This window comes from Sceloporus occidentalis, unplaced genomic scaffold (assembly GCF_023333645.1).
Source record: "Sceloporus occidentalis isolate IW3139 unplaced genomic scaffold, rSceOcc1.0.p SCAF_16, whole genome shotgun sequence".
NCBI classification, from domain to species: domain Eukaryota; kingdom Metazoa; phylum Chordata; class Lepidosauria; order Squamata; family Phrynosomatidae; genus Sceloporus; species Sceloporus occidentalis.
In genome coordinates this window covers 12,015,293-12,042,228 of record NW_028316996.1, presented here as the reverse complement: position 1 = coordinate 12,042,228, position 26,936 = coordinate 12,015,293, and positions in this window count along the sequence as shown.

Sequence of the window (26,936 nt, the reverse complement as noted above, 5' to 3'; positions counted from 1 at the left end):
TGGTACATCTTTGAGCCGGGCCATTTCAGTGTAACCAACAAAACCATATATTTTTTATATCAATAGTCTGCAGTAGTATTCTTTTGTGTGTATTTTTCCCCCACACACCTATGTTATGGATTTACAGCTCCTGGTATATGCCGCTGTCACACGACACCCCAATATGTGTTCAGCAACATCTCCTGAGTACAGTGATACCCCACATGCATGGGTTTGTCATTTTTTGGGGGAACTAAAAGGCCACATTTGGTACGTGTACATTTTTCTAATTGGAAATTAGATGTGTGGCCATCCTTCCCCCCGTGTTAATTGGGACATTGTTGAACCCGACCAATTCAATTTACCCCATCAAATCATACATTTTTTAATGGGCATTTAATATGCCAGTATTTTAACTCTTTCCATGCGAGAATTGTTTTAAGCTAATATGCTAATTTTAGGACTTGCTCACAAAAATATATTTTTTATATATATATTTTATTTTTTTTTGCCTTTTTTAAAAAAAATGTTTTACATTTTTTCTCAACTTGAAGGTTCCCCTGATAGTGACATCAGTGGGAAATTATTTTTACATTTTACTGTTTTTTTTACTATTTTTTTCTAATTATTATTAATTTTATTTTATTTTTTAATTTATTTTTACTAATCACACTGTGATTAGAAAGCTGGGCTCCATTGACTTTCATGGTTGAATGCAGTACCTGTATTCAACCTGCAAGTGGAGCCAGAGTTCTCTAGAGGGTCTGGCGACCATCTAGCGAACTTTTTCATCTTTATTGTTTTTTTTTCCCGGGCCGCCGCCATCTTGCTGATGGTAAAGATCACCGGCAGGTAAGTGTTTGGTGTCGCTGGATGCCTCCTGATCGACACCATTTAAGTTTAGAAGGCGATCGTTGATCGCCTCCTAAACGATTTTAAAACGGGCATCCGCCGCCATACAATGTATGGCGGATGTTGACGCCCCGGGGAGGGGCCAGAGATGGCCCCTTAGTGCCGATCGTGGCGTTGCTGAATGCCTCGAGGCCGAGGCATTACAGCAACGCCGTTTGGGTGCAGAAAGCGAAAGTAGATCACTTTCTGCACCCGTTTAAAGGCGTGCCGGTCCTGGCAATTGTCATCAAGGGGTTAAAGTTCTGTGAATAACAGAATTCAGCAATCATTAATCAGTAGAGACACAAGCTTCTAATATAAATTGGCTGAATTCCTAGATTTATTCTGGGTACTCTGCCAGCTCAATAAAAACTTAAGTATAAAATTAAAGATCTGGCACAGTTCCCAGCTTTCGTAGCTTTCATTTCAGAGTGGTTAATTAGTTTTGCTGTTATTGCAGCATGTAATAGGTGATATTGTAATTCCTGGCTTATCTGAACTTTGTCTGAGAATGCTCAGGGGCACTGCATTTCTCTACACATTCATATACAGAACTAACTTTAACTGTATTTTTCTGACTATGGCTATGAATAGTCGGATGGGTTGAACTTGATGAACTATGTAACCAGTTTAAATTAAAAGTAAACTGCCACTAAGTTATGGAAAGTAGCTGACATTTTTCAAATCTATAGGGATGTAACACAGGAAGTCTAAATATGATTCACCTTGAGTGCAACATACCCTTATGGTGATTGTAATCATGATCTTAAGAACCGAGACTTTATTGTTGATGCAACCCATAGTAAAGAAACTAGATTGTAACTAGATGTAAAAAAAATATTATAGTCCTAACTAAAAATCCCATGGAAAATATAAAGCTTTAGGCACAATAATGTATAACACCTTACTTAATGTGCCCACTTTATTAGCCTTATCATCTGTTCCAGACCATTCCATGCACCCATGCTTTACTCACTAAAGTGAAGGGCCAACCCAAGTGAAAATCTCCCAGGTGAGCCGAGAAAATACATAGATAAATCATTGGTATTTCTTAACAGTCACTTTTGCAATACAATATAAATTCCAATGTTATGCTCACACATAAGCTTAAGTGGTAAGCCACCCGATCTGAACTGTGTTAATTAGGGACTGTATCCTGTTAACAAGGTCCTCCAGGTTCATTCGAGCAGGGCCCTCCACACTGTCCAAGTCCAAGCTTAGATGATGCACTGCATATTATTTTCACTGTACCCCATTGTAGAATATGATGTGATGACATTATATAAATCAATAAGTAATAAGATATCAAGTTTTGTGAGCTGCATTCTATGGTATTCATCAAAAACACTTTTTATTTGTTCTATCACATTTACCATGTTCTGTGATTGCTTACAAAAATTATCTTTTAAATAATTAGATGTTTAATGTCCACTTGTTGATCCATATAACAGACTAAATTCCAGGTTTGGTATGTCTATCTTTATTCCCTATCTAATCTAAGATGTATTGTTCCCTAATGTTTAGGAGCGATGCACTAAGGACCTTGTGTGGCAGTAAAGATCGTTTTTGCAACCGAAGGCACAGCACACTTGAATGCTCTTGTGACTGTTTTTGTCTTAAGTGAAGGATTTAACGTGGTGTCATTTTTATGCACCATAACTTTAGTGTGTCTTTCTTGAAATTACCCTTCTTCTTTACAACATCAACTAATTAAAAGGGACACAAATTTCCTTCTGAAGTAATACTGTTTTTGTTACATTTTAATTGATGCTTGCCCTACATACACAACCAGACCGCTCCAAATGCTAATAGTATTTTTATTTGTGGATATTTATATCTGTTTTAAAGACTTGTTTCATGGAGTCCACAACCCAGACAGTAAAATGTATAAAATATAGGTACAAACCGGCAACTATACTTAAGTTGTAAATTACAAAATATATCTACTACTTATCAAAGCACAAACTATCCTTGAACTAAAATATTTAATTCATAAAGTCTGATATATTAAATTTATTCTGATCAGACATGACCTATGAACTGTCTACTGGCTGCTGATCCCATACCCAAATAAGATACACCATGTTAAAATATGAAAAGGACACAGCATATGCATATAAGGACATACTCATATATCATAATGTGAGACATAAATATAGAGAACGGAGCTGACCCTCAAATTTAACTCAGACAGAGTCATCTGAGCAACCTTTTCAGTTCCGTTTCAACAGATAAGTAACAACAAAACTAAGAGTGGGGTTTTATACCTCTCAACTTTAAGAATAACTTGCTGGTGTTGCCCTAAACCTTAAACCTGCACCAGCAAGCGGATCGGCACTTATACATGTAAATTCCCCAAGGGACCCAGCCCATTAGGGACTGTTAAACCACACAGTTCATCCAGTTGCTGCCTTCTCTTTGTGGACCTCCAGTTGACAAATCTGTTCCTCTTGTTGGCACTTCTGCTGGGCTGGAAGGGCTGAAAGGAAAGGGGCTAAAGCTCAACCTGAAAAATTTTACACCACTAATACCACAAAGGGAGGGAAATTATAATCCTGGTTCTTCACAGTATAACCCTGCTTTCTTTAAATAAAATAATGTTTAGTGCCAGTCAAATGGGTTATTTATATTAGGCTGGCACACTAAAAAAACTTTACAGCAACAAGGCTCACCAACCTTACCCTAAACTAGCCCAGCTGCTGACCTGAAGGTAACCCTTGAACTTTTGACCTCAGTTACCTTATCCAGTCACAGTCATGTCACCCTTTTTGCTATTCAGTCTCCAGGCCTCACTTTTTTTCAGGAATGTTTGTGCCTGAGAGCTGTTTCATAGTCTTTTTAAAAACAGACAAGCATGCCATTGTTTTTTTTTATTATTATTTTTTTCTATTCATCAATTTAACATGTGTTCTCATATTGCATAAAAATGTTCTTTTACAAATACATACTATAACATACAGTATGTTTCACATTCAAATTTAGTCAAAAAGACAAATAAGCTTATGTTAGTTAAATGTACCAATGGGAACAACCTTTTACATGATACAAGGTGAATGCCTCAATAGATCAACAAAGAAGAAGTTAACTCTATTGTGTTAACTATAACGTGTTAGGGAGGACCTGTAAACATAAGAGGGCATATCTCATCAAAACATCAGCATCTACTGTGGCATTGTGTTAACCTAAATAAGGCATCTGTGGGAAGTTTCAAAGTGAGATATCTATCAAATATATCCAATAACAGTACATCATCTTGAATATTCTAAGAAAAATAAATCATTCCTTGTGTGTGTCTTACTAAGAATTATGCAAGTATCTTGTGAAAAGAGTCAGATGAAATGAATTCAGCCCAAGGGAGCCATCTAACACCCTGTTCATAATCTCTGTCCTGAGAGGTCTGAAGTAGATACTCATAAATTCCACCTTGTGGAACCATGTGGGAGAAGTCCGTGCACTTAGGAGTGCATGGGTGCTTCCAATAAAGTGGTATAAAGCCTTGGCAACATTTAAAAAATGAATGGTCAGTGATTTCTTATAGGAGGAAATAGATAGTGGTGTGGTGTAAAAGGACCGACTGTTGGGTAGATTGGAAATTCAGATTGTCCAGTTGTTGGATCAGCAAGATTTTGGAGCAAAATGGCTTAATATGCTCACAGTTTCACCATACATTGATATAATCTCCCATGTCAGCCTGACACCTCCAGCATCCATTCGAGATATGAGGGCAAAAACAATGTAACTCTGTTGGAACTCTATACCAGAGGGACAAAAATTTATATGCAGACTTTTTGAATTTGCTGGAAATTGAGCATTTCTGATTGAATAGAATAATTTTGTCCCACTCTTTATCAGGTAATGTGATTCCCAGCTCTCATTCCCATAACCTAATATACTACGGGACATATGATTACTGATTACTGAATTAGAAGTTTATAGATTTATATATTTATTATTATTTATAGAAATCACATGAGTGGGGAGTTCCTTTTCAGACTCGGTTCTAAATGTAAAGTGTATGATTTATATAGGAAAGTACAAATGCCCAGAGTTGGAGATGAAGGATTTGGAGATGAAAGGGTAATGTCGGATCACAGAATATTTCTTTCAGAGGCTTAAGAATTATTTAGAATATGTTGCAAGCAAAGATATATATCCCACTAAGCGGTTCCCTGGGTGCCAGGTAAAAAGTCAGGGCTCTGCAATATCAACAGGAGGAGGCTGAAGAATGAGGATCGTACTGAATCTCCTGACCTGTTTCCAGACTTTAAGTGTGAGAGTCACTGTAGGAGGTGTGTGTGGTCCACTGCTTTTCTGGCTTGGTCAGAAACATGCCAAAATCATTATTGGAAGAAGAGAAGTTGCCTGTTGGAGTGAAATCAGCAATTCCTTCATAAGTATTGACCAGTCTACAATTCTATGCAAGTGTGCTGTTTGATTTTTCTATATCTGGCAATCCCAATACTCCCCAGTCGGGCAATGTTTTTTTTAAATAATAGAATAAAAATTCTATTCAAACATCCAGTATAAGTCTCTGCTCCATTTACGTTCCAGTTTTATTGAACTCTTGGAACTAAACTCTTCATTTACATATTGTATAAAACAAAGAGGTATGTTCATTGTACCCAATGGTCTCAGATGGCCATTTTTAGCATGACACATCATGATGGGATGACCATATAATTATCTCTCAAAGAAGGGCTGAGCTGGCCCTTGACAATGCATTGTTAAAGCACCCCCTATGCTGATACATTATGCAGGGCCACTTCAGCTCTTTTTACAGGAGAAGGTAACTGGGGTTCAATTGCTTTGAAAATTCTGTATTTCCTGTGATGTCATTTACATTGATTGAATAATTTTTACATGTAGTGTTATCCCATAAAAGTATGATCATTTTTTGAACTTACCTAAATAGTTTATAGCATAAAATAGCTTATTTTACTTAGTTTAGTCATATAGAATAGAAATAGGCATTTCAAAAAGCCAACTCCTTTCACTTGAGCTGTATTGTCCTATAACTTTCAAGACCATTGACCATCTAGACTTCAATTAACAGTACGTTTTTAAAGGTAACATAGGTCAATGATTTTAATTATAAATTATACATGTATTTGTTAAATGTTTTTAAAGTTACCAAAAATAGTGGACAGCAGAGATACACACAGTATGAACTTTATAAATTAATGATAATATGAATTTCCTAAATCAATTAAATTCAAATTCTAATTACACATGATATCCTGACTCAAGATCAATAATATTTTTAAAGGGAGAATGTTTTTAAACCATTTTTTATAGCCAATTTTATAAAATCAATAGTTACTGATGTTTTCTATGAGCAGCATTTTTTATTATTTAAATGTCCCTGTAAATATCAAGTTGCACAGTATGTTTTCTAAATGCTATATATTAAAAACAAATATTATATACCCGATTGCATATTGTATCTGTAAATTAATAATAGCATTTCCTGTAAGGCCAATAATAGCACTTTCCTCTCTTGTGTAATATACCCTTACTGCTTTGTAAAATTGCTTAAGCAGGGCCTCCTCACATTTTGTTTCTCTCTTTCCAAACTGTTATGTGATGCGATTTGCTATGTCCTGTTTACCAATTGTACAGTCCTGTGGCCTATAATGGTGCTATATAAATCAATAAATAGTAATAATCCATGACTTCGTGTAATATAAGATTTATAGTATTACTAAAGAGTCATTTCTAAATAAATGCCAAACATCATCTTAGGCTAATTAAATGCAATAATAATATGTCTTGATTACATCATGTTAGCAATGTGTTTTGTGTCTTACTTGACGTTTATGAAACCTCTGATTCCTTAGAATCAAGTCATCTGGAAGATCTCTTTTTTAATGAAGGCTACTTTTGTAATGAAGTGTATGTTTCAAAGTAATTTCTGGATCATTCCATGACTAGTAAAACGAGTACAACTTGAAATAAGTACTTATTATTAAACTGCTAGTGCTTTGCAAGGATGTAGCGTTCATGTGCCAAATTGTAAGAAACATTTAAAATAATCTTATTTGTACATTACATAACTTTAGAATGTGTTAAAGCAACTATAAATATACTATATAGCCCACTATCTCTGATAATAAACATTTTCTTATAATCAGAAATATCCTGAGATAACATCAAGTGGATCTTTATTAGTAAATAACTTTGAGGATCAATTGTGAACATGCATTATTGCAAAATATTGTTATTTGCAATTACAAGTTAAATCTATACTATATGGACAAAAGTACTGGGAAACCTGACCATTACACCAACAGTAACTTTTATGACATCACATTCCAAATACATAGACATTAATAGGTACTCTATGCTTTAACAGCCTCCACTCTTCAAGGAAGGATTTCCACAAGATTTTGGAGCTTTTTTGTGGGAATTTTTGGCCATTCATCCAGCATTTGTGAGGTCAGGCACTTGTGTTGGACAAAAATGCCTGGCTCACAATCTCGGTTCCAGTTCATCCTAAAGGTGTTCAACGGAGTTGAGGTCAGGGCTCTGTGCGGCCAGTCAAGTTCTTCCGCACCAAACTCATCCAACCGTGTCTTTACGGACCTAGCTTTGTGAACTGGAGTACAGTCATGCTGGAATAGAAAAGGGCCTTCCCCAAACTGTTCTCACAAAGTTGAAAGAATAGCATTGTCCAAAATGTCTTGTATGTCCTCTTTAGCATAGACATACTGGATGAATGGACAAAAATTCCCACAGAAACACTTAAGAATCTTGTGGAAAGCCTTCTCAGAAGAGTAAGAAGAGTGGAATCTGCAAAGGGGGACCAACTACATATTAATGTTTATATATGTAAAATGAGATGTCTAAAATTCCCTGTTAGTGTATTTACACAGAGGACTCTCTTCCTCCATTGACCATATCGCCATGGAATTTAGACATTAATAAATATTGAAGAGTGGGGAAAATACATTAGATGTGATAAAGAGTAAATAATGTGGATTGATTGTGAACTGAAAAAACTGAAAGGAAGGCAGAGAGCTAAAAAGAAGAGAATGTAAGAAAAAAACTATGAAATAAAATAAAAACTTGTAGGGGAGATGTAAAAAATAGGTGAGGTTTGAGTTACGAGTTGGTGATGTACAAGAATGTGGGTATACAGAATAACGAGGTACGGGACTGTTAACTGTCCTTGTTCCTCCCATTATATACTTCCACCAAAATGGACATCCTCCTGAATTCATCAGGAAATTAACATTCATTTAGAAATCAGCAGAAGCAAGCTAATGCAAGTTTATATCATGCTATAGTGAATTAAATACTTGCTTCAGTACAAAAATATGTATACAATTATATGTGTAAGAAAAAGTATAAAAACAAACTGAAACATAACAGAGATAATAACAAACTCGTGAGGTTTTTTAGTTTAACCTTATTTTATTTGTTAAAATCTTAAAGGGAAACTGCTCCCGTTTATGTTGTAATGCATAAGTTGTTTTGCATCGACTACAAAGCATTTTATTACAAGCAAACTGTGAGTCCATTTGTTAGTTATTGAAGTTTAAAAATTTGATTCTTTGCAATTGTTATTTCTTTTTCTTGGGTCCCCTAGAAAAGCAGGAATATAGGGGTTGAAATCTCATTGAAATCAATGGGGGTAGCAGCAGGCAATCGCATGAATGGTGCGTGAACATTAACATAAGGAACGTAAACAATAAAATAAAACATTAACTTGAAAAATAAAGTCTATATCTTTATTTGAGATGAGGAGGAAAATTATGTCCACGAGTTCTGTCATTTTTTTCTAAAACAGGATATGATACAGTGTAGGTTAAATAGACATTGTGCAGATATACTTTAACCTTCCTAGCATTCAAAAAGTATTTAGTTTCACACACCCTCTGAGGCCAGAAAGCATCAAAACATCAAACATCAAAAGACAAATGAGTGGTACTAAAAATGACATGTTGTGTTTACCACACACAGTGACACAGGGTGAGGGTGAACCTGCTGTTTCTTGACTTGAAGTCAACTCTAAAACATGAAATATCTAATTTTACTAATGTAAATATTCCATTCATTTCCATAGCACACAGCATGGAAGCCTGCATTTCACATCGCATACACTGTCAAACAATTACCACCTACGGTCAACTTATTTATACATTAAACCCATTTACCCAAATGCTACTCAGGTGTGGTTCTGTTTGTAACATACAGGTGATAGGTGTCAGAGTCCATACAGACGACTGTAAAGATCCAGAGCGCCCAAAAATTGTGTCCAGTAGTTACGGTGCAGTAGCGGAGTTGGACAGGGCCTGGTGCAGGGCGACAGCCGGTGGGCATCTAGGGTTGTGCAGCCACATGCCAGCACCCTGACATAGCAGCGGATGATGACAGAACAGAGCAGAACTTGGAGATATCCTGCAGGCACCCTGGAGCAGGCATGAGACATAGCACTGGAATCATGTGCAGGATGCTGCAGGCTGGGAGTAGGGAAGCTAAGCACAGTATATAGCAGAAACATAAGCAAGGGACAGGGAGACCAAGCAAGAACCATAACCAGACAAGACATACATAATACAGGGCTCAACAGAGAACAAGACAAGGTATACTCAAGATCCGACATGAACATGACAGGACACCCCTCTACCGGGGATTCAAGACAGGGCACCCCTCTACCAGGGATTCAAGACAGGACACCCCTCTACCGGGGATTCAAGACAGCACACCCCTCTACCGAGGATTCAAGACAGCACACCCCTCTACCGGGGATTCAAGACAGGACACCCCTCTGCCGGGGATTCAAGACAGGGCACCCCTCTACCTGGGATTCAAGACAGGACACCCCTCTACCGGGGATTCAAGACCGGGCACCCCTCTACCGGGGATTCAAGACAGGACACCCCTCTACCAGGGATTCAAGACAGCACACCCCTCTACCGAGTATTCAAGACAGTACACCCCTCTACCAGGGATTCAAGACAGGACACCCCTCTGCCGGGGATTCAAGACAGGACACCCCTCTGCCAGGGATTCAAGACAGGACACCCCTCTGCCGGAGATTCAAGACAGGACACCCCTCTGCCTGGGATACAGGACAGGACAACAAGGCACAGAGCCAACAAGACTGACCAGGCAACACATGACAAGAATACACAGAAACCACAGGACCAAACATGACTAGCCTAGAACTACAAGAAAACAATTGGAGATTCCGTCACATCTTATGGCCATAGTATGCTTAGCCCACCACTACGCCAAAGTACTCCAATGACGGTGGGTCCTAACGCTAAACCCTGCGGTACTAAACAAACCAAACATGAGATCTAAACACATAGCAATGAGACATACCTTTAGACTGTAGGCTGAGACAAACATGGGGCACACCTTATAAAGGAAACAGAGCTGAAGCAAAGAGCAGAACTAGAAGCAAGGAGTGGAAGATCAGAACAGAGCATAAGAAAATCCAGGAATGGATTGAAGCAAAACAGAGGAACTGAAGCAAGACACGGCCTGGGTAGAGCGTGACAATAGGTTATAAAGGCACTTACTGTATCTACAAAGTAACTGTCAGGATTGGGCTGGGAGAGTAAGAGCAGTGGATAGTCCAAAGCAGTGTCAGTAAACAGTTCAATAGGTCAGGCGCAGGCGGCGATCAGAATAAACAGTAGTCCAGGCAAGGGTCAGGTAACAGGCAAATGGGGTAGTCCTATAGGAAAGCCAAAGGTCAAGTAACGGAGAATCCAATAGAGGGTCTGTAGCAGAGCGAGCAGAGGAGAACAGGAAGCTGAAGTCCACATACACAGGAACCAAAGTTATGGAACACTGGAGTAAAGTGGTCACAGTGTGAGGGGTTTTTATAGTGCTGCAGGTATCTACTCCTCCCCCGTGTTGAACAAGCTCCTCACTCGATGGTTATCAGAGAGGAGTGATTCCACAGCACCTGATTCACTGTTTATGTGTGTGAACACTATTGGTGGATAGTTGATGGTGGAGGCAGGTTTCACTACCCCTCCACAGGTGTGCAACATTATGCTGATGTCTCGGCAACACCTGGAGTTTGCTGGAACTTTAGGCCGCGGTTTTGGCCTACCTGGCTACCGCGATGACGGGTAGACGCCACTACTACAGAGCGCAGCTTCGGCCTACTCCGCAATTGCGGTGCTTTTGGATGGTCTGCAGTGACCGAGGACAGCTGGGGAGAACAGGTAAGGGTGAGAGGGGCATGACAGTAACATACAGACTCTATCTCTGTCCCTCCTCTCCCTTGAACCACTAGGCTCTCCACACAACTTGCACACTCTTACAATAAGCAGGAACACACACAAACATGCTAACAGCATACATTCACACATGTTAACAACATATGTTCACATACACACTAACATCATACACACAATAACACACTTTACTGCCATACAGTTACACATCATAGACTTACACATTTATACACACTGTCACTCATGCTAACCTTTTACATAAATGCATAAACACTTTATTACCATGCACCATGACACCAGCATACACTCTAACACCATACACTTACCCATATGCATACTCTCACACCATACACTTACCTACTCACTCTAACACCACACAGTTATTCACACACACTCACTCCATCTCTCATCATGCCTTCATCTAACATATTTATCCTACCTTATACTTCTTTCCCTCCCTTGGTACCCTGTGTTTATTGAAGCATGCACTTTTACATGTAACATACTGTATGTGTATGTGTAAACATGAGTGTGTATCTGTTAGTATGGGTTAGAGGGAATGTTTTAGCATGTGTCTGGATGTGTAAATGTGTGTTAGTGTAGGAGAATGTATGTATGTACTAGTTTGTGTGTATTTTAGCTTGATTAGTTAATCATGTTAGTGTTTGTCATTGTGTACATGTGTGTACTAGTGCGTATGTTAGTTACGGGAGGGGGCTGATTGAGACACTTGGCTTTACCTACCTCCCAGGAGAGAAGGTGATAGCCTTGGTCTCTTGTAAACTAGTTAATACCCAAAGAGACTTAACTATTTGTATTGTAAATGTGTAAATCGATATATATATATATATATCTGTATAGGTTCAAAAACACAGAGAGAGAGATCTAAATAATTATCTTGAGAATAGAAGGAAAAGCTCAGGTGCTGTTCTAATCCACAGAAGTACCGATTGAGGTAAGAGCTTGTATAAAAAGTGTTATTGGTATTACTGTTCAAGGTTCAAACTCAAACTATTTTTCCATATTTGGCCATATCTGTAGTAAAACTACAAGTACACAAAAGTCTATTAGCGTTCTGTAATATGTTGATTTTGAAGTTGTTAGTCAACATTGGGAAAGAATCATTTACATCAGATGGGTAATTATATTATCTGAATCAACTCCAATACAAATACATCAACTTAAGGAGAAAGGACCTTACAGTTTAACCAAAACTATAACCAAATCAAATTAGCGCAAATTAAATAATTAAGAATACACAGAGATTGATTTGTGAATAAGTTGAACAACTCTGGTTTAGTTTAAGTGTCTAATTTATCTAAGAAAAGCTGATCTCTGAAGCAAAAAATAACAAAACTTGCATATTAATTGGTGCCTCTGTCCCTTTGCATGCACTTCCTTACTAACACAGGCTAACAGCAACCTCACAGCAGCAGCACCAAGCAGGCAGCTGCCTATTATGTCTAAATAGCGGGGCCATTGCTGCAGTTTACCAGATTTTAAAATCGGCAATTGCCCACTCATTCGCCTTTCCCAATGCTGCTGCTGCTGGTGGTGGTGCCAGCGTCTCTTCTATGCCAGTTCCCTTCCTGGCTAGTGTCATGCCTCAAATGTCCCTAATGGTAAGGGTAGTTTCTCCCCCCAGGCTGCATCTGTTTGCGGTGTGGCAACGCCTGCTACCTCCGCCGGAGTAGCCAGCTTGTGCTAGGGCCTAGTGTCTGAGCTCTGGAAGTACGCTCCCAAACGCCAAGGACTGACAGTGTTTAGATGCTTTGCCCTGGGGTGAAACAGGTGAGCGGGTCGCCAATTGCCCACTCATTCGCCTTTCCCAATGCTGCTGCTGCTGGTGGTGGTGCCAGCGTCTCTTCTCTGCCAGTTCGCTTCCTGGCTAGAGTCATGCCCAAAATGTCCCTAATGGTAAGAGCAGTTTCTCCCCCCCCTGGCTGCGTCTGTTTGCGGTGTGGCAACGCCTGCTACCTCCGCCGGTGTAGCCAGCTTACGCTAGGGCCTTGTGTCTGAGTTCTGTAAGTCTGCTCCCAAATGCCAAGGACTGACAGTCTTTGGATGCTTTGCCCTGGGGTGAAACAGGTGAGCGGGTCGCCAATTGCCCACTCATTCGCCTTTCCCAATGCTGCTGCTGCTGGTGGTGCCAGCGTCTCTTCAATGCCAGTTCCCTTCCTGGCTAGAGTCATGCCTCAAATGTCCCTAATGGTAAGGGCAGTTTTTCCCCCCTGGCTTCGTCTGTTTGCGGTGTGGCAACGCCTGCTACCTCCACCGGTGTAGCCAGCTTACGCTAGGGCTTAGTGTCTGAGCTCTGGAAGTCCGCTGCCAAACGTCTAGGACTGACAGTTGTTTGGATGCTTTGCCCTGGGGTGAAACAGGTGAGTGGGTCGCCAATTGCCCACTCATTCGCCTTTTCCATTTTTCAATGCTGCTGCTGGTGGTGGTGCCAGCGTCTCTTTTCTGCCAGTTTGCTTCCTGGCTAGAGTCATGCCCAAAATGTCCCTAATGGTAAGGGTAGTTTCTCCCCCCTGGCTGCATCTGTTTGCGGTGTGGCAACGCCTGCTACCTCCGCCGGAGTAGACAGCTTGCGCTAGGGCCTAGTGTCTGAGCTCTGGAAGTCCGCTGCCAAACGTCTAGGACTGACAGTTGTTTGGATGCTTTGCCCTGGGGTGAAACAGGTGAGTGGGCCGCCAATTGCCCACTCATTCGCCTTTTCCATTTCCTTTTCCATTTCCATTTCATTTTTTTCCGTCTGATACACAACCTACCAAACATAACACACACAATAACACATATAACATAGTGACATAACACATAACACACATAACACATATAACACAGTGACATAACACATAACACACATAACACACACATGTACAATTCACAAATCACAAGGACCTTTCCTCCTGTTATTTGCCCTGGCCTTCACTTCTACACTCACTAGCATTAACGCTATAACTCACACTTCACCCTATAACATTTTTCCATCCACATAGCTGCCAACAGACCCAACTTTTTCAGGGACAGTCCTGCTTTTTTCCTGTCCCATCAAATTTAGCTAAACTAGGTATGCTAGTGCACATAGGTATAGCTGGGTAGGGTAGCACTACAACATTAAATAAATATATTAAAGTAAATAATAATAAATATAACTTTAAAATAAAATTAAATAAACCCATTAAAATTAAATTATTATTTAGACATAATACATCTTTAACCAAAACAGTGCACTTCTAATAATCTTAAAAATAACCGTACATTAACCCTTAGCTATTTTTTAGTTCTTGTCCAACATTTTTCCATTCGCATACCTGCCAACACACCCAACATTTTTGTGGACAGTCCTGCTTTTTTCCAGTCCTGTCCAGTAAAAGTTGGGTTGTTGCAAAGTATGCCATTATAAATAGGTAGCAAATGTTAGGCATGTATTACAAGTGGTCCAAAATCAATTTAAAAATGTAAAATAATCCCTATTCTTTTATGAAACATCTATGGATGTGTGACTGTGTATGATAAAAAGGAGGCCAAGTTCCTTGGAGCATTTGTCTAGGTCATTTTGTGTACAGTACACCTCGGTACGTGTGTGCAACTCTATTGGTCGTTTCGGCAGGGGGCTCACCTGCCATCAACGAATGAGGTGCATTCTGCAGTTCTGCAATTCATTTGTTGATGCCAGACCAGCCCCCTTCCGGCGACCAATAGAGTCGCACACACGTACCTTCACGGCGCGAACGCATCTGCTGCTGCTGCTGCTCCGATGTGTTCTTAACCCCGTATTAACCCCTGCTACGCAGCCGGGAGAAAACGCAGATGAAACGAGCACGAAGAATGGCCACGAATATTCGCCCGAAAAGGAGACAGGAACGGGCGAATATTTGCGGAATACGAAGGTTTTTTTTCTCCGAAGAAGAGTACGAAGACGAACACGAAGAGCCCCCTGGTGCCCAAGTCTAATAATAACCTAAAACAAAAAATCTGAGTAGTAGCCATCAGGTCAGGGGTCAGTAACAACACAGGTAGCATGCAGGTAGCCATGACTGATGTCTATGGATCAGCCATGTGGATGCAACTTCCACTATCCTTCCTGTGCACTTTCCTAAGTGCACCAATGACCACCCATAGATTCTCCCAGCTGGATGTATCCAGATATTTCATACTAAAAACTCCTGAAGACATCCACAGTGGGACCTACTGGATTAACAAGGGGGGGGGGGGGCTCAACACTAGTGCTGCCTGGACAAGTGCCTCCACACCCTGGCACATCCATAACAGAAAGATTTCTTAGATCTGGGCTGGTACCACCTGGAGAACAATGTGGGGAGTATGCTACACAAATAGAATGGGTGAGATAGAACGATCTACTTTTGTATTGAGATATGGAAACACAGTATACAAAATTAATTCCCAATAAAAGTATAAGGTATGATACTGCATTAGAGCTCTAAATGTTATGGTGATGCCCAAGATATCAACACAAAAACTACCTCTCTTATTAATAAGTGATATTTACTAATGGAGAAGACTAGTCTTCATTCTTTTGTTTCCACTCTCACAGAAAGTGATCGATATATTAAAACATCCTATTCTGTACGCCACCACCTCTACTACACCACGTCATAATTGTCTTTTAGATTAAGGAGGTATTATCCAAAAATAATTTGAGGGAGCTTTACTTGAAAGCTGAGATAGGCAAATTACAGCGAAATCTTGCTCAGGGACCAGGGTTAAGAAATTTATAGACAAGCAAAATCGGGAGATCAATGCAAGATCACTGGAACAACCTGGGTCTGGTATTGTGAATCTGGAACATCAGGATAAACCATATCAGGAGACTAAACTGAGTTTAGCATTTATATAGCCAATTCCCACCAGGAAAAAAGGTCTGGCAATAGATTTGGAGTGATCAGTGACATCACGCAAGTATACACCCCTCCCTAACCTGTACACATGACTTTCTAGAATTGGCCAACTAGCAAGCAAAGGACAGCAGGACAAACGAGTGAGTAGCAGGTCATCATGGGACTCTCCTGCTACTATGAAGTAATTGTTATGAGATTTCTTTTGCATTAGCTTCTACTTTATGCTAAGAATAAAATAAACAAATTTCCAGGCAGTATAATAATAAATAATCAATGTTCATGAAAACTGTACATATAGAAAATATATATTAAATTAAAAATACATTTTTAATGAAAAATATAGGCGATAATACTGTTTTATCTTTGCTGTTGGTAATTTGTGTTTTTGTGTTCTGCAAACAATGCCAATAAGAAAATTTGAAGTAAACATGGACCATGCTTTGTAGAAACATAGCATGCACAAAAGTCAGTTCTGCACAATACCAAAAACTGTAAAAAGTTAAAAAAAAACAAAAAAACAAGTGCACTGGGTGAAAATAAGTAACAGATGTGCTGAAACATTAAAATCCAGAAAAATAAGCAAACATCTACAATGAGAAGCAGCTTGGCTGTAATCACATATAACATATTTTAATTGTATATTTCATTTCCATGTTTTGAGAAAGAAATGCAAAATAGCAAACATCTTGTAGTTATGCATATTTTAATATTATAGACACTGAACTGTAGATTAAGTAATAAGACACTTCACGATTCAGCAGCTTTATTGGTGAACACAAGCAATATTAAGGGATATTATTAAACCTCTGAATGTTAGTGAAGACACATCCTCGCTGCGCCAAAACAGTTACTTATTATATTATTAAACAATACATATCACTAATTATTTAAATATACACTTCTTTTAACTTCTAGGTATGGGGTATATTATGTTCATGTGTTTCACATTTTATATGTAATTAGTAGAAGCATTATTAAACGCTCATCTACAGACACCAGACAAGCCAGAAGGCTTGTTTTTCCCTCAGAAATCTCATGGTGCTGCCACAACCACAAGGGATTCTGGGTAGGATTTCTGAGGGAAAAACAAGCCTTCTGGCTTGTCTTATGTCTGTAGATGAGTGTTTAATAATGCCTCTACTACCTCATTAATTTTAAGTGGAAGGGTTTTCCATCACCTTTACCCACCATAACTTATGTAATGGCATTTCACATTTTATATGAGAAGATATATTAGAGGTTTTTAGTGTTTTTATTATTACTATTTTTCCTATGCATTTTGTATTCACCTGCAAATAATTCCATGTTGAAAATTGTCAACTGTCAAACACACTGCAATCAACATCTCCAAAAAGTACAAACAATAAAATAGAATGTGTATTGGCTTAAGACTATGATCAATAGACAAGGCCAAGGGCTGACTCGTATGTTGCCAGTTGCCAGCAGGTTAATGGTTAAATAATGCCAAAGTTGACAATTTTTTTAAAGCCAACAGTACTGGAATCTAGAAAAGTTACTGACTTCTCATTAGTGAATACTTGTACTAGATACTTTGGTCTAACGCTCACAAGTTTGAGTTACAAATTCAACTCAATATCGACAAAAGTATTGGGACACCTGACCATTACATCAACAGGGACATTGCATTCTAAATACATAGCCATTAATGTGAAGTTGCCCCCCCCCCCTTTGCAGCTATAACAACTTCTACGCTTCTGTAAAGACTTTCTACAAGATTTTTGAGTGTTTCTGTGGCACTGATGTTGGATGAAAAGGGCTGGCTCACAATCTCCATTCCAGTTCAAACCAAAGGTGTTCGATAGGGTCAGACAAGTTCTTCCACACCAAACTCATCCAACCATGTTTTTATGGACCTGGCTCACAATCAGATGACATGCATTCAATAGTATTTTAGGAGTTTTGATTTGTCCATCTAGCACATGTACCATTGCATATGATTGGAGGATTCTGTTGTTGTGGTGGGTCAGTATTAGTAAATTGCATGCCAGTGAGCCCTACAGACAGTAAATTGTGTGCTTCTACTGGATAAAATGATGGTTGTTTTTCTGTGTCAGATTAACAATGAATCAAGAGAGCATAATAACGTGAATTAATATTGCAGATTTTGTGAAAATATTATTTTTGTAAATTTTTTGTGGTCTTCAGTTATTTAGTTATTGTGTCCAATTCATTTCTCCAAATGATTACTGGGTCACTCCTAGGGCAGCACCCAAAGTAAATATGTCTCTGGCCATATCACAATGGCAACTGCTCTTGGCAACTGTTATAGTTTTATGTTATGGTGCCAGTGGCGGAACCATTACATCAGATTATCACCAGAGCCGGCCCAAGACAAAATGCCGCTTGGGGCGAAGTTTAAAATTCCGCCCCCCCATTATCTACCCTTCCTCTCCCTGCCGCCCCCCCATTATCTACCCTTCCTCTCCCTGCCGCCCCCCCATTATCTACCCTTCCTCCCCCCCCCCCCCGTACTTACCTTTCAGCAGTCCTGCGGTGAGTCTCCCTGCTCGGTCTTGGTGCCGGCTTGTAATGCTGAGCACCGGAAATGATGTCATCTTCTGGCGCTCAACATTACAAGCCGGCACCGAGACCAAGCTAGAGGGTTCGCAGAGGAGAGAGCGAGAGGGGCGCCGAGTGGGTACTGACAACTTGGTAAGATAAAACCACTCGGCGCCCCTCTCTCTCTCTCTTCTCGGCTTTAAAAAAAAAAAGCTTGGTCTTGAGCACCTGGAGCAGTTGCCCCACTCGGCTCCATTGTCGGGCCGGCCCTGATTATCACAATATACTGTACATGCTCTCCTGCTTGAGAGGTATCAGTCTAACTCCCCAAAAGATATTAAGTGAAACAATAATATTAAAAAATATTAATATTTAATATAAGGCACACTGAACAGCTATGTTATTACTATTATTAGTTACTGATTTATATAGCCCCATCATATTCTGCAGTGCTGTACAATGGGTAAAGAGGATGTAACAAGTGGTGCATCACATAACAATTTGGACCCAGAGAGACAATAGGTAGGGAGGCCCTGGTTCTAATGGTCTTACAATCTTAGATACTAGCATTGGAAAGAGGACACTGTAAATGAACATTGTAATTAACGTTTAAAAACTTTTCCCAAAATGGTACATTTTTAACATATTAGATATAACAAAACCTAAATGCGAATTACGCAGTGCCTGCAAAACCTGATGCAATTAATTCACACATCTGTCACTAGGTGGAGCTAATATACTTGCCCACTAATTGCATCTTTTTTTTCTAAAGGCATATTAATCCCAGAACCCATATTCCTATTTGATTAGTGTTAGGGATAGAGAACCCATGACATGATGACTACTGAGAACAACTCCCGTTATCCTCATTATCCTTTTCTTAGCCTCAGTGTTGTGGTATATAATTATGATGATCTCCAGACATTCTATTATTGGAATCAGTGATGGCTGACCACTGACAGGTCAACACTTGACTGCAATCCTCATCATGTGCCACCTATTTTACTTAATATTGTAAGAGAACATAGTTTGGGTTTTTTTATTTCAAATGCTACTTATTATTGTTAAAAGTAAAGAGAAACAAAAATAAATTTGCAATAAACCCATCACTTCTGCAGGCAAACATTATAAAAAAAGAAACCAGCCCACTTAGAATTTAGGGACGAGCCTTTCACTTTTAACTGTTCTACACACTTCAATGCACAGACCTAATTACTTTTTTTAACATCCCCAGTCCACTTTGCTGCAGAGCAATCAGAAACCTGGCATTAAAATATTTTAGACTTTAAGGATCAAGGCTAATTATCGAACTAAGCTGCACCTTTTTGGTTTTCTTTAACCCCCTCTTTTTCCTCTTCTTTAGACTCCTTTAAAGCACGCTTCACTGGAAGGAAGGCTGCCCAGTCCCAGTTGGGGGTGAAGTTAAGAGGGGAGGAAACAACAAAACAACTCAGTGCAATTCACTAAACTTCAATACGTTTGGTATCTTTAATTTAATTCCAGAGTTAAACTACAGAAATACTGCAGAATGCAAAATTACGGACAAAAAAAGGTATGTTTAAAGTTGGGTAAGGCCCCATAAGGTTCTTGTTGGTGTTTAAGCAGTTCACCAAACTATTTAGCACAGAGCGTTTCTAAACATTCCAGCTGGTAATGAAACCATGGCTTCAGCTTCTTAAAGGTTTAGGGGGCTGGGAACGTAACCACCCTCTTGAACTAAAAGGTCAACAAACAGTAGGGAAGATCATGTCATAACAATGATAAAGCCAACTATTACAGATTATTGTGATAGCTAATAGCACTTTCAGAGTGACTAATCATACATATTAAATGTAGTAATTATTGTAATAATATCACCATTATAAGAACACCCAAGTGAGGGACATTTGTCATCCTAAGTAGAAAAATTTTCACTGATCCAGCACTTCAGAAGAGAGACTTACAGATTTGTAACTAATTGCAAATTGGTTCAGTGATGTGATTCTGGGCACTAATAGCCATCCAGTAATTCTTTTTCCCTTTGCTTTATAATCCACATCTAATGTCAAAGCTTTTCGTGTATCTGTTTAAAATGATTAAAACAATCGGCGAGGGATAACTCTTTACCTCTGTAAATACTTGACTGAATTTGTGTAAGTTTTTACATTTCTTATGAACAAGGTCAATGTTTTTTTTCTTCACCAATGTTCTTATTTTGCCAGTGAGAAACAGTTATTTACAATCCCTGTAACTACAGAGAGAAGAAAGAATGTTGAGCTGAAGCTTTGCTTTTCTGTCTCTGTCATCTTTGGACAATGAGTAAAGTTGCCCACGGTCTGTTAATGTCAGGAAAAAAAGAAAATCCCGAACTGAACATTCTATTGTGAGCGAGAAGTTGCTGAGAGTATAAAAAAAAAAGTATCTGTAAAGAGAATAACCCGAAACGACTGCCAGTTTGTTAACAAGTTGGGCTAAAGGCAACAATTTTTCCCACTGAAATCTAGATGGGGGAATGAGCTGCTGTTTCTTCTACAAGGAATTGAAGATTTCTGTGGAGATCCAAGAAGTTCCAATTCAAACAAACTAATGTATACAGTGCTCGGACATGCAGCACTCAAAACACAGACGACATTATATTTTTATATATATATACGTGTTATTATATGTTGATGAAAAAGCATGTGTATTTCTTACCACATGTTGATGTGAGTGAGTGATACTAACCTTTTGTATACCCCGGAGATGCGCACTGCAATAATATTTTTGAATTAATCTCATTATTCAAGACTACTCGGAGGGTTAAAGAACATTCTCTACATATAGTATCATCAGCTCTGACCAAGATAATCTTTTTCCCTCTTACTCTCTTAGTTAATGAGCAAATTTCTGCAGTATTAAAAAAAGCTTATTTTAGAACCATCCGGCACTTAAGTTACTACAAATTGGTGTGAGCAGTTAAGAGATTGTCACACTATAAAAAAGCCAAGTCTGATGATTTGCAAATAATTACTCTTAAGCCAAGGTATGTATAAATGTATATGTAGCATTTGTGTCTGCCACTCCTCTATTCATAAATTTAAACCCCAGTCCACCCTATAATCAGGGCAGAAACCACCGTCCACTGCCCTGACCTGTTCCTCTACATGACTATGTGTTCAGTTGACTGAAAGCGAAGACTGGACGGAGGAAAGCATGATGCCCCCACTTTACTTTTCTGTCTGCATTTTATTTTCCTGGGACATAGCAGAGAACCTAATTAAAAAGTGGGTAAGGTTTACAGAGTTCAATGTCTACCTGAGGCTGATTCCACGGACTGTCTGAGGGAGCCAAGCTAATCAGAGTTAAAATCGTTCTGCACTACTTGATACCCAGGGCCGGCCCGACAATGGAGCCGAGTGGGGCAATTGCTCCAGGCGGCACTTTTGAAGAGCCGGCAGTTTGCCGACCCAAGTCCTTTTTTTTTTTTTAAGCAGAAGAGAGAGAGAGGGGCGCGGAGTGGTTTTCACTTACCAAGTTGTCAGTACCTGCTCGGCGCTCCTCTCTCTTCTGCAAGCCCTCTAGCTCGGTCTCGGTGCCGGCACGGAGACCGAACAGGGAGACTCGCCACAGAACTGCTGAAAGGTAAGTACAAGGGGGGAGGGAGAGGAAGGGTAGATAATGGGGGGCGGCAGGGACGGAGGGAGAGGAAGGGTAGATAATGGGGGGGCGGCATTTTAAACTTCGCCCCAGGCGGCATTTTGTCTTGGGCCGGCCCTGTTGATACCCAGAAATAGGGGGGATTTGGGGTCAGTTCTTATTATGTTGTCAGACATTTTCTATTAAATATAAATGTGCTAACATTAAATTAATTTATCCTTCCCTTTCATTTTTAAGATGCTGCTATGCTATGTCTAATTCTGTTCTTGAGAAATCCATTCTGAAGTGGTATGCAACGCGTGTTTCAATGCAACAAACCCAGAACTATTTGGGTATTCTGCTGTACATCAGATCCAATACATACAGAAAAGGTTATATGCAGGGTATAAGACAGCTCATAATGTGTCACTTGTAATAAGATGAAATATCTTCAGCACTGATGACGAACTTGTCCATTGTGACACTTGGCCTTAGCACTGCTTAATCAATGGTCTTTTATTTATCTCCATCTAGCTAGTTCTGTCTCATATATGCATTACACAACTGAACATGTTAAACAGCTATGCACTGGATTTTATAGAAGAGGACCACATGCCAAAAATTAAACCAAAGGTATATTTCATATTTCAGTTACTATATTGTAAAAAGAAAGAAAGAAATAGACACAAAAAGAAAGGTTTTTTTTTCTTTAACAACAAATGTGCAATTCCAGATGGGATAAAACAGGGTTTCAAATGTGAAATGGCTTGAACTATCCAGCATCACATATTGCACCCTGTTCTAAACGCCAAATGTGTTTTATATTAGACGGTCTAATGGAGTTAAAATACACAAAAATAACAGAATGTATTATGTTTAAATGGGTCTTTCGGGTATTTTAGGCTTTACAGTCAACATGGATTATTAGCCTTATGAGAAGAAAAACCACATACTTTGTGCATAATGATCAAAATGCAAAGAAAATCACATCTTGTGTGAAGGAGGAAGGGTTAAAATAATATTTCACTCTACTTATATGTCACAGGGGAATTTACAATAAAAAAAAAAAACATGAAAGCAAAATTGGTCACGTCATTTATAGAAAATCACCTTTCTCCTTAATCTATACTTCCTGCCTGTCAACAGCTATGTGCAGTATGAGGATATCAGAAATAACATTAATTAACTGGTGGAATAAACGTCAATAATACTGCAAACGTTAAATAAAACCTTTACTGTGGTATGTTTTCCAGTGTAAAGAGGATAATAGGAGCCAGGCCTCTGTAATGACCCTTTCTAATTGCCGGTGAAAGAAGGCTACAAGAAGTAATGGTAATAATCATGGAGCTTTTCCACATAAAACAATCCATGACCTGAGGTCAGAGATCAAACATTTCAGGCGTACCTGTGTCACCGCATGCAACTCACACGCAAGAGTAATGAAACTGGAATACAGAAACACTTCTTAGAAATGTTAAAAAAAAAATGTAAAAATTGCAAATTAGAACTTAATATGAAGACTGTGTTTAATTTACTTTAAATAATAATAGTGATCATGTCCTAAAGTCACTTGGTTCATATACTGTGCGATACATTTCCAGTGAAAGGGGATTGTTTTATTATATTTGAAAATAGATCAAGTATATAAAATATGAATGTGAAAAGGAGTTTTTCGAGCTTGCTGACCATAGCGAATTGAGTTTCTTGATACGCCAAATGCAGATGTCATCGGGGGTGGATTTCCACAAGGCATCTAGAAGGAATGGGGCTTAATGATTGTCCTCCCAAGGCCCACTAACTCTTCATCCTTTTCCTCCTCATACTGAAATATTACATACCTAGGAAGTATTTTTCCTTTTTTTGTTTTATACAAGAAGGGTGCAGTGGTATAACCTGAGAGGCGTGTTTAGGGGCCCCTTTTCATATATATATCCTGTTTTAGAAAATATATGCGAGTGGTATGCTAAGAAACACATTGGGTATACTCAGTAATAAAAAAGATAAAAAAAGAAAATTACAGACATCATAAAGAGAAGGTAAGCGCCAATTTCAAAGCCCACTTCTGCACCAATGATGCTTGAGAGCAGACTAAGACCTGTATTAGAGTATTACAGTACAACAGGGGCTCCAAGAAGAGGTATTACCCAGAACCTGGAGGCTACATGAATTTTAATCCAGCCTTTAATTACATTATTGATATGTTAATACTATGCAACCTGCATCCTGAAGGATCATCTCAACAGTTGAATATTTAACATTTTGTAAGAATCAGTTCAACACAATTCATGTTTATCAATATTTGGCAAATGTGCCATAGATTAGGGCTCCTTATTTTTTCATATTTGTTTTTATCATATAATAAATAGTGTTTCCAGAGAGTGTTCAAAACAAAATTACAAAGACATGTATTATCACTATTAGTATACTACTATATATACCATAACTTTTATTTAAGTTAATTAAGAAAATAACAAAAAATAAATGTTTAATAATAAGAATTTTTTTTATCACCATAGCAGAGGTGAGGAAAGAAATTCTTACTTAGGTATCATAAAAACATAGAACTGACCCCTTAGGTAGTGTTGTCATCATTGGATCTTGGGTAGGGCTTTTGATTCCACAGAGGGGCAGATTAGATGCTAGGTTGGTCGTTGGTAGTTCTATCGTTATTGCATTTTGGGTGGGGCTTTTGATTTCATGGGGGCAGAGTATGTAACAAGAAGACGTATTATTATGAGAACCAGAATTAATTTGTTATTGGAGTATTTTAGTCTGCTCATCTTTACAAATGGTCATACATAGATATGGCTATAGTGCCAATACATCATATCACGTGAGGAGGTAAAAAAAGAACTAATTGAACTAAAAGAACTAATTGATTGTTCCTCCAATAAACTATTCTGACAGAATTAACCTAATGTAAAGCTGGGTGACAAGTGTACAAATAGATTTTTGTAATACAGAATTATATAATGAATTCATTTTTTTAATTAAAGGAGAAACTGCATCCCTTTCCAAATTGTTATACCCATTACATATTGGCGGTAAACAATGCAAATTTACGTTAAATGCAATTTGGACAGTTATTAATAGTATTTGGGACAATAATCACACAGGTTAAGATTACTTTCTCAAAACGTTCTGTAAAACAGTGTGTTGAAGGCTATGAGAATTTAAAAGTAGAGTAAATTGCTCAATTGGCTTTTGTTCATCATCATCATGATTAACAAAATGCGAAATCTTTCCAAGAATTATGCTAGTAGCTACATTCAAAAAAAGAAGTATGTTTCAGATGTTAACTTTGTCCCACAGAACTACTTTGGGCATCGAGAGGAGAATGAAACTGTAAAAAAGTACTTCTTAAAAAATAATTTTCTTAGTTACCTAACACCATTTTATCACATCATATAAAGTAGCGAAGGGTCCATGTGCATAGTGTGCTAAATATATTTGCACCTCACATCGGAATCTTTATGCCAAAACAGGCACAACTCTCCAATTTTCTAAAACAAAAGGTTTTATGAATTGATTTTGATTTGACACTTAGTGCTGCATAGGCTTCAGTTGACCACTTGCTAACTGATAGCTCATGACGATACACCCCATATAGACTTAGGATCCCACATACAATATACACCTAGCCAGGTTTGCAAAGATAATGATGTCTTTCAAACACAACCTTTGTACAAATCCATTCAAGGTAAATATTAATATATAGATTACATACATATAGACAATTTATACACATGTATATGCACATTAGTAAAGACCATTGTCCTATTCACAAAAACAAATTTAAAAAAAGGTCTAAAGAATTTTGACAATTATTTAAATTGTAATTTTCTTCAGTTGATGATAAAACTGCATGGATTGTAGTAAACAGAAAAAAGAACAATGTTAGTTTAAAGGACATGTTTGAAACCATTGCATATTCGGCTTTATTGAGATTTTTTTCTTCCACGTTGGCATTAATATTATGTGAAATATGCATTGGAAAAAGTACACGCTGGGTTTGAAGTGAATTATTATCCTCCAATATACCTAGACAACTGTCATAAAGAATTACTCTACAGATTTAGTGATGTTAAGTGTCAATTGTAATTTGGTGGCAGGCATTTTACTGCATATGCATATTACTCTACTAGAATCTGTCTCTTAGTAGAGAGGCCAGCATATGATTAAAACTCAGTGATCCTTTACTGATGACATAATTTGACTGGCAGAGAGAATTGCAAAAAGACGCATCATTCCACCTTCATAGAATCTGCTTTGTGTCAGTTATTTGAGTTACATTAGAATCAGTCCAGCTGCCTTGTGCTGGTATTTCCCTTTTTATCTTCCTACCCGGTGTTTACATGGTGATTACTGGCCATAACAATTTGTAACAGATGAGCAAGATATATTGTTAATTTGCGAATCGTTTCTGAACTTTCCTTTCTTTCATATTTTCTATGCTCATCGATACATTGTACCGTTCTCAGATTAGCATGAAACGAGCATTTCAGGAGACGATTCATGAAGGCTGTCAAAAAATAATAGGAGAGACACCGTTGTCTCTTTTTACATTTAGATATAATTATAAACTCCCGGTGGATGGTGTCTGCATTATACTAATAATAAAGGCCATTTACATTTAGTAAGATAAGACTCGCACACGAAATCGAAGCTCCTTAAAGTTCACATAGAAATCATTAAAGGACTTAGGAAACTTGCAAAGTGAAAGGGACTGTCCTCTTATTATTATTATGTATTGTTTTATATAGCGCCATCAAATTCCGTAGCGCTGTACAATGAGTAGACAGGACATAACAAGTAGTATGTAACATAACAAATTGACTTAGAGATAACAGGTGAGGAGGGCCCTGCTCAAACGAGCAAAATCTATCCAATG